The following is a 12872-nucleotide window of genomic DNA, read 5'->3' as shown; positions in this document are numbered from 1 at the left end:
AGTTTGCCAATAGGCCTCCTACAGAAAGAATATTGAAAATACCATGGACTGCTAAAAGAACAAACAGATCTGTCGTGGAAGAAATACAAGCAGAATACTCCTTAGAGGCAAGGATGGCAAGAGTTCATCTCACATGCTTTGGACATGTTGTCAGGAGATACCCTCCCTGGAGAAGGACAACATGTTCAGTAAAGTGGAGGGGAGTAAAAATGAGGAAGGCCCTTGACAAGATGGACTTACACAGTGGCTGCAACAGTGGGCTTCAATGTAAGCACTATTGTTAGACTGGTGCAGGACCAGGCAATGTTGCTAGTTAGTTTATTGTGCCAACCTGGCCAATAAACACATGTGGGATTAATTGAAGGGCAGAGAGATAAATGGCTCGGCGAGTCGAGCCTCTCTTGTCTCTTGCTCTTCGATCGTCGGACCAGTGTGTGGCTGCCTTGCTTGTTCTGTGCCTCAATTTCCTACACTACCTGTGGAACACCTAACCCGTGGACTGTGTCGCTGTAATTGAGGTTCCTTCAAGATTTGCTTCGCCACACCACTGGAATTTACATCTCTTGAGCTGGAGACTGTCGGACCCTGTCATCTGGCTGACTGTTGGTGATCTGCCTTGCTGTTTGCTGCCTATGCCTGGATAGCCTCAATTGCTCTACAGAGGACTACCCAGCGGCCCTCAAGACTTGAAGGGCTGCCAGTGTCTCACAACTGTCTCAAAGAGTGAGTTTCACTGAGTCATTTGTGCTGCTTTATAATTTAATGAACTGTTTATTCCTTAAGCTATCTGTCTATCTCTCTGTCTAAGTATATGTATATAATTATTAGCATTCTGGTTTTGCTTCTCTAGAGAACCCTGTCTGGCACGGTTGTACTTTGTTGCAGGTGGGGTTATTATGAGTCAGGACTGACTCGATGACACCTGACAACAAATTGGAAAGGAAACTGGAACTACTCAATGTTTCTGAAGGGAATAAGGATATGTATCTGAAACAGATATTTGCTAAATGAATAAACAATTGCTGGATTGTAAAATGAATGAAAAGGATTCCAGATTGTAACATCTAGGCACAAGACAGTGGCGTCATAAATGAAGGAGTTGGGAATGATTGTAAGAGCTCAATGTACCTGTTTTGAAATATTTCAAGCTGAAAATTAACAGTGAGTGGAGCCCTGGTGGAGTAATGGGTTATGTTACTACAAGGTCAGCAGTTCAACTCCATCAGTGGTTCTCTGGAACAAAGATGAAGTTTTCTACTCTTGCTCAGAGATTGACAACCTCAAGAACCTAAAGGGGCAGTTCTGCCCTGTCCCATCTGATCAGTATGTGTTGGAATTGACAAGATAGCAGTGAATGAGAATTGAGTATAAATGACAGAATGCACTATACTCCAAGATAATTTCAAGATTTTTAGAATAAGTCGCTGATGAAATTTAAATTAAAACTGATTTGAGAGATCAGAGCTGAAGATTTTAACCATTCTGTGATGGCAAGTTGGTTGTGAGGACCATCAAGTAAATTTTATTGCTTTTATTTACTCACGGTTGTAAATGTGTGTTGGGTTGTTATTTTAGTTTCAAATTCCTAGTTTATATCTCCTATCTTCTCTTAATAGGATTCTATTTTCCTGAAATTCTTTGAACATATTTTTTATAGTTAAGTTAAAGTTTTGGTCTGCTAAATTTAAAACATAGGTCATTTGGGGTTGGCTTTTATTAACTCTTCTCTCCTTAATTATTGCATTTCCCTATTTCTTTGTTCTTTTTCTCAACTTTATTCTGCATTGAGTGGTTTATAAAGCAGATAATCAGTTTTAAAGTCAACAATTCATGTACACTTTGTCTCACCTCATTTGTTGCAATCCCTTCAGTGTACCATCACTTATCCACTCCTTCCTTTTATTTTCAGTTTCCATCCCCTATTTCCTAACTCTCTGAACTTTGTCCCTGGATCAATATTGACCTTTTGATCTTAAGTAGTTGATTATACTAAGAGGTGGGCACCTCACTGGTATTATTGATACCATTAGAGACCTGTCTATTATTTGACTGAAACATTCAGCTTCTCTAAAATAAGCTCAGCTCCAAGCTGAAGGGTGACTAAGGGCCATATTCTTGGGTGTTTCATCAGCCTCTCTCTGACCAGTTGGCATAGCACACATAGTTCATGAAGACAGTGTGCTACATTACTTTGGTGAATAACAACTGAGTCTTAAAAACTTATGAGCTGCCATCCAAAGTGCAACTACTGTCATTAACCATTTCCTTAATTGCTTGATAATGTTTTGCACTGGTGTTTCTTCATTCAAAATACTCTCTAGTTTTCCAGCTGAGTTCAATAATTCATTGCAATGGACAAATGCAATTCTCAGACAATAGTCATGATTGAGGAAATTAACAGGTTACAATGAAAGTGGAAAATGTTTAGGATACAGTTGCTCAATCAGGGCATGTTACAAAGTGTCTTTCAGGGCTGCTAATAAACACCCAAAGGGCATGCTACTCCTCTTTAAGCCTCAATTCAAAGGCATTCAGCTCAGGCTCCATGGGTGAGCAAGCTCAACTTGCCCAAGTAAGTGGCAAACGGCACTCTGCTCTACTAGTCAGCCTCCTGCCCCAAAGCACGCAGTTTCACTTACTTTGTGGCCTGAAAGTCCACTGTTTTGTCTCATGCTCTGCGACTCTCTGCCACTCCTCTGTCGCAGCTCTCTTCTGGACCACAGGGATTCACTGTGCAGGGATCTTTGGATCCAGAGGCCATACTTCACTTCTGGCTCTTGCTTGCAATTAGATCACATACACACACACACAGTAATTACAATGTATCCCCTTAATTATTCAAAGGTGGATCTTACCAGTGTTTCCCCCTACCATCTCACCCAGACCTATGCAGGCAAATGTTGGTGGTGGGAGTTACAGACTGGCTAGAAGAGCAACATTCAGTAATTCACTGTCCCTGCAACTGGTTATTATGGATAAAGCATTGTGGACGATGGATTTTTTTAACTTCCTTGGAAGACCTAACTTTTATTTTCAAAGCTCAGGTATTTGATGACCACCTTGAGCTTCCATGGAAATCACAAGATGGTATATAAATCCCTCTAATTTGGCAAAATTCAACTCCTAAACTCCATCTCTCCTGTAAATGTAACCAGGGATTCATTTTAGGCCTTGTTCTGATAAGCCTAGTATAAGCTGTATTGAAAGGAGCAGTGTTTAGAAGTCCTTCTGATAGCTTGCCTGGAATTTAAAAGGGTATTAATGAGATGCTCATGATGTCTCTCCATTGTCACCAGGCTTGTTGTATTCTGATGTCCCCCAGCTCTACCCAGCTCCTAGTATCTCTGGTTCACTTCCCACCCCAGAGTGCCAGGGCTCAGGGCTCCTGTAAGTGTTGAGTCGTCAGTCTCACCTGGCACAGAGAGAGTCCAGTCTAGCCAAGGCTCGTGGGGAAGACGCATCTAATGTTTCCCTTCTGCACAACTATTTCCTCTCCAGTGCACGGATCCACACATTCCAATTGCTTCTACTCTCCTAAACGCTAATCTCTCTCTCTTCAGCTCAGCACTAACCCCAGCTTTGTGCCATGATTAAGAAAGGTGGCCAGGTAGAGACGCAAGGCAGTCAGGACTCACCTTGCTAGGTTTCCTTCTCTCACAGTTCACAGTGTTGGTCATTCTGTTGTTCACAGTCCAAAAACATTGTCGTATACATTTTCTGCAGTCCATGATTGTTTATGCATGAAGCTTAGTGAGCATGAAAATGAAGACTTAAAGACTGTGGAGCAGTTGAAATAACCAAATGAAAACTAATAGAGTCCTGGACTATTCATTCTGACGTGGGCCTTAGTCTGGGGCCAGCCAGCTCCTGATGTCTCCAGGGGTTCTTTAATGTTGGAAGGTAGCTATGGTAAAGCTGGGTGTCAACTTCTAGGGCCAACAGTCTCAGTGGTGAGGCAGGCAAGATAGAATAATCCTTTCATGATGAGATCGCCTCAGAGGTATGCCTTCTTCCAATATAAGTGGACGCTGTGGATGGACGCAGTGGGGAAACTTGCTTGCTTTTTACGGGGTCTAGGCCCTACATCAGGCCTATTGTTCTTTGCCCTTGAGCCAGTGACCTGCTTCTTGTTTGGCATCCTCACTTGCAATATTCTTCACTTGCATCTGAAAATGAATTTCTTCGTTGTCATAAATGACATCATTGGCTGTGTGATTTTCCTCCATCATCTTTGCACTGTGGGATCCCATTCCTTTAGAAGTAAACCAGTTAGACAATAGCCATTGTGTGTTGTATATATGTAAAACAGGTACTTCTCTCTGAACACACTATGCTCATCCTGAAAACCCCTTCTCCTTCTGCTGACCTTACGGCAGTTGCAATTGCTCTGATGATATTTTTAGTTCTCGAACACTTTCAGGAATTGAGTAATTCACGCATAATATCATGAGAATTTGGGCCGTAACACAAAGCTGAGATGAATGACAGCGTGTCACCCTCTGGTTATTTGGCGCTTTTTCTCTTTACATTCCATGTTTGTTTACTGAAGTAAGAAACACAAGGACAGGGGGATTAGTATTTCATTAAAAGTATAATGAGGTTTAGGAAATGGATAAATAAATATTACAAGCATAGTTCCATCTAATTTTTTATACCTATGGACAGAATGAACACTACTCCGGGTGCTTAGAATATGCTGTTGCACAGATGAAGGTTAAAAAAGGGTAAGGTATGTAAATTTGTGATCTCCATGTTGAGTGGCTGCCCAACCAGCCACCTTAGAGAGTGCCTGATTACAAGTACCATTTTAACAACTGGTTTGAGAACTCCACCAAACATGAAGTCCTTCTCCAAGGACGTGTCTCTCCTAACATGTCCACAGTACGTAAAACAATGTCTCACCATCCTTCCCTCTAAAGAGCATTCTGGCTGTACTTCTTCCAAGACAGTTCAGAATGTCCTATTAGCGGTCCATGCCGCTTTCAATATTCTTCTCCAGCATGACAATCCAAATGTATCAATTCTTCCTCGGGCTTCTTTATTCAGTGTCCAACTGTCATGTGCATATAAAGCACTTGAAAATACCAGGGTTTGGGTCAGGTACACCCAAGTCCTAAAGAAGCAACATTCCTGATTTTTTAATACTCTAAAGAGGTCTTATGCAGTAGATTTACTTAATTCAATATGTCTTTTGGGCTCTTGTCTGTTGCTTGCATGAACATTGATTTTGGACCCAGGAAGTAGAGTAAATCCTTGACAACCTCAACCTTCTCTCCCTTTATCATGATGTTGTCTATTGGTTCAGTTGTGAGAATGTTGGTCTTCTTTACATTGAGTTGTAATCCGAATTGAAGGCTATGATCCTTGATCTTCATGAGCAAGTACTTCAAGTCCTCTTCACTTTTAGCAAGCAAGGTTATCATCTTCATATTGCAGGTTGTTAGTAAGCCTTCCTCCAATCCTGATGCCACGTTCTTCACATAAACCAGCTTCTCTGATTATTTGCTCAGCATACAGATAGAATAAGTATTGTCAGTGGATACAACCCTGACACACACCTTTCCTGATTTTAAACCATGGAGCATTCCCTGGTTCTGTTCACACAATGGCCTCTTGGTCCATTTACAAGTTTCTCACAAGCACAATGAAGTATTCTGGAATTCCCATTCTTTTCATGTCTATCTATAGTTTATTATGATCCACACAGTTAAATGCCTCTGCATAGTCAATAAAACACAAGTAACTATCTTTCTGGTGTTCTCTGCTTTGATAAAAATCTATCTAACAACAGCAATAATATTGCTTGTGCTATGTGCTCTTCTGAATCTGGCTTGAACCTCTGGCAGCTCCCTGTCCATGTGGTGCTGCAACCACTGTTCAATGATCTGCAGCAAAACTGCTCTTATGTGAGATGCCAATGATATTGTTCTTTAGTCTGAGCATTCCCTTCAGGCACCTTTCTTTGGAACAGGTACAAATGCGGGTCTTTTCCAGTCAGTTGACCTAGTAGCTGTCTTCCCAATAATATTAGGCAACACTGTATTTCCAGTACATCAATTCTTCTCTGGTCTTTCTGATTCAATGGCCAGCTTTCACGTGTGTATGTGGTGAATGTAAACACCGTGCCTCAGGTCAGGCACAGATTACTCCTCAAAGTGCCGTCTTTGCTTTTTGACACTTTAAATAGATGTTGTATAAATTTTCCCAGTGCACTGTATGGTTTGACTTCTTGACTGCTCCTTCTATGAGGCTCCATTGTAGATCCAAGTAAAATAAAATCTGTACAAATACCATCTTTCCCCCTTTATCATTATGTTTCCAATGGTCCAGGTATGAGGATTTCTTTTAAACTGAAGTGCCATCCATGTTGAAGCCTGGAGGCTTTGATTTTCATTCCCAAGGACTTCAAGTTCTCTCAGCTTTCAGTCAGTAAAATAAAGCCGTCTGCATCTAGCAGGTTGTTAATAAGCTTTCCTCCAGTCCTTATGCTGAGTTCTTCTTCACACAGTCCAGTCTCCAAAATTATTTGTTCAACACACGGATTGTGAGAGGATACAACCCTGACACATACCTTTTTGGATGTTAAACCAGTATTCCCTTGTTCTGCTTGCACAACAGTCTCTTGATCTGTGTCCAGGTTCCACCTGAGTACAATAAAGAGTGCTGGAATTCCCATTCTTCTCAAGGCTAATTATAGTTTGTTCTAGTACACACAGTTCAGTGTCTTTGCCTCGCCAATGGAACACCAGTGAACATCTTTCTGGCATTCTCTGCTTTGAGCCAAGATGCATCTGACATCAGCAAGGATACCTCTTGCTCCTTGTCCTCTTCTGAATCTGCCTGAACAAGGATAACGAAAGGATCCAAACTTGAACCCCACCTTCCAAATTTCTTATACCTTGATATATCCCCCTTTTCTTTTGAACGACGGCCTCTTGGTCTGTACAGGATTCACATGAACAGAATTAAAGTGTTCTGGAATTTCCATTCTTCCTAAAGTTTTCCATAGTTGGTTGTAATCCACATAGTTGAATGGCTACAGTCAATAAAACACAAACCTCTTTCTAGGATGCTGTGCTTTGAGCCAGTGTGCAGCAGCGGCAGCATCAGTGGTTCCAGTCCTCCTCTGAATCAAGCTTGAATTCCTGGCGGCTCCCTGGTGATTTACTGGTGCATCAATTTTTTAATTATCTTCAGCAAAATGTATGATGGTACTTGAAATACTGGCAGCATAGCTTCCAGCATCACAGCAACACACCCCCCACAACAACTTGGCAGACAAGTAGTGGAACAGCTGCTTATCAGTCACACCCTACATGTCCCACAAAGCCAGAGGGGGCGTGCACTTGGAAATGACTTGAACCATTACAAGTGGTCGGACGCAGCTTTGGAGTAATAATAGGGTGAAGTGGCCTCTAGTTCAGGAAGGATGTGAGGGGTTTGTTTGAGCAAGGCCCTGGAGTGGCAGGGAACTGCAATCCAGCATACCAGGATAAGCCGGAACTGTCTACCCCTCACCACCCATCCCCTTGAGAGGGAGGGTCTTTCTCTAAGGAACCTTATGCACAGGAGCATACCCAAAACCAATTCATACCCAAAACCCATTGTCATGGAGTCAATTTTGACTCATAGCCACAGGTTTCTGAGGGTTGGTCAATCTGCACAAGGAAGACAGCCCCATCGTTTTCCTGTGGAGCAGCTGGTGCATTCAAACTGCTGACCTTGGTGTTAGTACACTAATGCTTATCCAATGGCATCACCAATTCTTTCAAATATCAAGGCAATACATCTTATTTGGCCTGTATTAGGCCTTATCCCACAGCTATTTAATAAAAGCTTGTGCAAGTTGAATTTTCTTTTTTTTTTTTATTATTGTTTTATTAGGGGCTCATACAACTCTTATAACAATCCATATAATATCAATTGTGTAAAGCACATTTGTACATTCATTTCTTTCATTGTTCTCAAAACATTTGCTCTCCACTTAAGGCCCTGGCATCAGCTCCTCATTTTTTACCCTCACTCCCCCTCTCCCTCCTTCATGAGCCCTTAATAATTTATAAATTATTATTTTTTTCATATCTTGCCCTGTCTGCCATCTCCCTTCACCCACTTTTCTGTTGTTCATCCCCCAGGGAGGAGGTCACATGTAGATCCTTGTAATCAGATCCCCTTTTCTAACCCACCCTCCCTCTATCCTTCCAGTATTGCCACTCTCAGCACTGGTCCTGAAGGGATCATCTGCCCTGGATTCCCTGTGTTTCTGGTTCCTATCTGTACCAGTGTATATCCTCTGGTCTAGCCAGACTTGCAAGGTAGAATTGGGATCATGATAGTCGGGGAGGAGGAAGCATTTAGGAACTAGAGGAAAGTTGTATGTTTCATCTTTGCTACATTGCACCCTGACTGGCTCGTCTCCTCCCCGACACCCTTCGGTAAGGGGATGTCCAGTGGCCTACAAATGGGCTTTGGATAACCACTCTACCCTCCCCCACCCCATTCACAATGATATGATATTTTTGTTCTGATGATGCCTGATACCTGATCCCTTTGACACCTTGTGATTGCACAGGCTAGTGTGCTTCGTCCATGTGGGCTTTGTTGCTTCTGAGCTAGATGGCCACTTGTTTAACTTCAAGCCTTTAAGACTCTATACGTTATATCTTTTGATAGCTGGACACCATCAGCTTTCTTCACCATGTTTGCTGAGTCACCCACTTTGTCTTCAGTGGTTGTGTCGGAAAGGTCAGCATCATAGAATGCCAATTTAATAGAAGAAAGTATTCTTGCGCTGAGGGAGTACTTGAGTGGAGGCCCAATGTCCTTCTGCCACCTTAATACTAAACCTATAAATATATGCACATAGATCTATTTCTCCATCGTCATATATAAATATATTTGTATATGTACATGCCTTTATCTAGACCTCTATAAATGCCCTTTGCCTCCCAACTCTTTTCTCTATTTCCTTTGATTTTCCTCCTGTCCCACTATCATGCTCAGTCCCGAACAGGGTTTCAGCAATACCTCTTTGTTACATTGCCCTTGATGATGCCCTACCAAGCCTCCTTCACCCTCCTCACCACCAATTTGGATCACTTGTTGTTCCCTTGTCCCTGGGTTTGTTAGCAATTTGCATTTTCTATTTACAGCTCTCTTAAAGGAAATAAACACGTGAAAGAGCCCTAAGAAAAAATAACTACTTTGAATTCATTGCTACCCTACTGTTAACTCATGTAATCTTCAAAATCATCCTGTGAGATACACATTTCCTCATTTTATAGGTGTAAAAACTAATGGTCAAAAATAATCTTGCCATAATAAAACAATAGTCTTGTAAAGTCATTAGCAATCAAGAGGGGAGAGAGGAGGCAAATGTGAGTATCTGACACCCTCACGGTTTCTGCTCCAGTGTTGTGAACCAATCCTCGGCTTCCTGTCAAATTAAGTGACTGATGGGTTGATTATTTTTTAATATCTTTCATTCGTGTGTGACAGAACAATGCAATTTTTTCCCTAACTTAGTACACTCAAAATCCTGTGGATCTCATACTGCGTATGAGAAAATGAAATTGTTCATAACTATTCAGTACTTTCATTCATTCCTTAGAGGGAAAAAAAAGATCAAACTGAGTACAATAGTTCTCTTATGTGTGTGAAAGTCTAAGAGTTGGAATATTTTTTGCTTTCAAAAAGAATTCTTAGGCATAATTTTCTATCTCTACTCTGCATTTGATGTCTGTCTAGAAAAATAATTCTACCCTCTGGAATTCCACACTTACTCCTGATTGCAATGTTAGAGACTCAAGTGGACTTGAAAAAACCAGAATATTTTCACGGAAACCAAGACTCCCTGTGCACTAGGCTTATGTGCTCCTGGGTTGGGAATTAGTTTATATTTTTCCTAGAGCTATGTTAAGTGTCTTCTAACTAATTATGAGAAATTAGATTCTTCTTATCAGGTTATATTCACAATTAACATAGACAAGCAGATAACATTTAGATACTTTCCCTTTTTTAAAAATCATTGTATTGGGGGCTCATACAACTCTTATCACAATCCACACATACATCCATTGTGTCAAGCCGATTTGTACATTCATTGCCCTCATCATTCTCAAAATATTTGCTCACAGCTTAAGCCCTTGGTGTCAATTCCTCTTTCCTCCCTTCCCTCTCCCTCATGAATCCTTGATGATTTATAAATTATTATTATTTTGTCATGTCTTATACTGTCCAACATCTCCCTTCACCCACTTTTGTGTTGTCTGTCCCCCAGGGAGGAGGTTATATGTACATCTTCGTAATCAGTTCCCCCTTTCTACCTCACCCTCCCTCTACCCTTTCAGTATCACCCACCACTCTCAGCACTGGTCTTGAAGGGATCATCTGTCCTGGATTCTCTGTGTTTCCAGTTCCTATCTATACCAGTGTACATCCTCTGGTCTAGCTGGATTTGTAAGGTAGAATTGGGATCATGATAGTGCGGGGAGGAAGCGTTTAAGAACTAGAAGAAATTTGTATGTTTCATCATTGCTATACTACACCCTGACTGGTTTGTCTCCTCCCTGCAACCCTTCTGTAAGGGCATGTCCCATTACCTACAGATGGGCTTTGGGTCTCCACTCTGTACTCCCCCACATTTACAATGATATGATTTTTTGTTCTTTAATGCCTAATACCTGATCCCTTTGACACCTCGGGGTCACACAGGCTGGTGTGCTTCTTCAACGTAGGCTTTGTTGCTTCTGAGATAGCTGGCTGCTTCTTTACAGTCAAGCCTTTAAGACCCCAGACGCTATATCTTTTGATAGCCATTAGTCTTCTTTTTCCAAACCCTACAGTATTTGAAAAAATCAATAAAAGTCCATTATTTATTAAATATTAAAATATTGGAAACCTATTCCCTAAAATTCAGATTTAAAAGTACATGGCTATATTGGGTTAAGGAATCGAAAATTCAAGTCTACTTTCTTATCCCTATTATGAGGCAATTTAAAATTGCTCTCCTCTAAAGTCTAAGCCATGCCTTCACTTATCTTGCTCAGGATACAAACTTTTAAATGCACTCATTCATGCAAGATATTTTCCCTGAAGCACTCTTTTTGAATCCTGCATTTGCTGTCTCTACGTCCTCCCTGCCCGTTAACGCTCCAATCCATCTCAGTCTGGCTCCATTCCCCATTCCCTCTTATAACTCAGACAGCCTCCTTATTATCAAGCTAATGAACTTAACTGTGTTCATCTCTCCTTCCTTCTAGGCTGCATTTCACCCAACTGAGTCCTTTCTTCTTGCTTCCTCTGTTCTCCTTGGGGGAAAGCTGCCACTATTGTTGGTTTCTTTTCTTCTTCCTCTGGCATAGACTTCAAATGCTTCAGTTCAGCCATTTCTCCAATGCCTCCCCTATGATGCCCTCCAGTATGCACTCTCCAGAGTGGCACCAAGTATAGACGTCTCCTTAGTTCTACCCTGGAACATTTAGATGCCCCCATTGTATCACCACTAATTTGTCCCTGGGACTCATCCACTTCTTGGAGAACTTCCTTATCGTTCCTCAAACGTTAACTCTGCTTGTTTCTCTTAGTGATATAATTAACCTGCTGGTCCACCTGATACAAAACTTTAAAGTTGAAACTTTCCCTTCCCCATGACCATACTTTGTCCAAATCCCTACCTTGATTTCCCGCACTATGCCTGGCATATAGCCATAGTTAACAAGGGTCCTCCTTTGATTTCATTTTATTATTTTTTTGTGATGACCTATTTTGTTCTATACTGTACACTCCAAAATGAAGGGTCTGCATTTTATACACACCGTATAATCTTTTACCTATGCATGTAGTGTGTGCTAGAAGAGCAGGAAGCAGAAGAGATCAGCGGTGGCAACGCGGCTGGCTGGAGCACAGCAGGAATGGGAGAATTGCCTTGAAGCTGAATTTGCACTGTCTGCACCTGTTTACACTCCGGTTGCATGCCTCTTTGGGGTGACTTCTGGATGCTCATGGACATTTCCAAAGCTATAAAGGCCCCAGTAATTCTTTGCACTGCTTCCGCAGGTAAGTGCCTTGCTACGAGTAAATCCTGTAATGGAAAGATCAGAGAAATCTAGCTTTAGAGATGAGGATAAATGCCATCACAGTTATTTCCTGGCAGTCACAGCCAGGCCCCACAGAGTCTAGTTTCCAAGAGCACTAAGAAGCCCCCCTCCTTCTTCCTTCCCTGGGCTCCTTGTCCTTCTTTCTAATTCCATTTCTTATTTTTTCCAGCCTGTGACTCTGTCTGCCTTTCCCCTAGGTAGGCTTGAGACAGAAGTGTTCCTCAGGTCTGGGTACAAAAAAGGAGGAACAAAGAAAAATTGCCTCTCTCTGCCCAGCATCTGATGAATTATCTACATCCAGTTGCATAGTTCTCATGTTTTATTTAAAAAACAAAATCTCTGTCATTTTCTCCATCTTGACACTTTCCCCTTTTGGAATAAGCCAGGACCTGCAGAGAAGGAAAGGCCCCTCGTCCTGAATCAGGGTTTTAAAATTCCATCTGCAATATGGATATTCCCACAAAACTCAACACAGTGACTGCCACAGAAAAATTTGTTCAGTAACCTAACCAATATGTTCTCTGTAAAGAGTCATAGATAAAATAGAAGTCATCTTGAAGCCAAATATACTAATTTCTGATTAATGTGTAGTGTTTTAGAAAATACATTAAAGAATTAATCTATTTTATTTTCCTCGAATTAATGGTGCCTTCCTAATGAATCTAAGTTGTTAATGAATTTGGCTCAGCCCTCGTAAAATCAATGAAGCATTTCTATCAAATCAGTATTCTGAGTATGCCTCTATTGATCTCAGCATAATACTTAGTGTGTTAC

Source organism: Tenrec ecaudatus, chromosome 6 (genome assembly GCF_050624435.1).
Source record: "Tenrec ecaudatus isolate mTenEca1 chromosome 6, mTenEca1.hap1, whole genome shotgun sequence".
Lineage (NCBI taxonomy): Eukaryota > Metazoa > Chordata > Mammalia > Afrosoricida > Tenrecidae > Tenrec > Tenrec ecaudatus.
The sequence above is the reverse complement of the archived record's forward strand: the minus strand, read 5'-3'. Positions refer to the sequence as shown.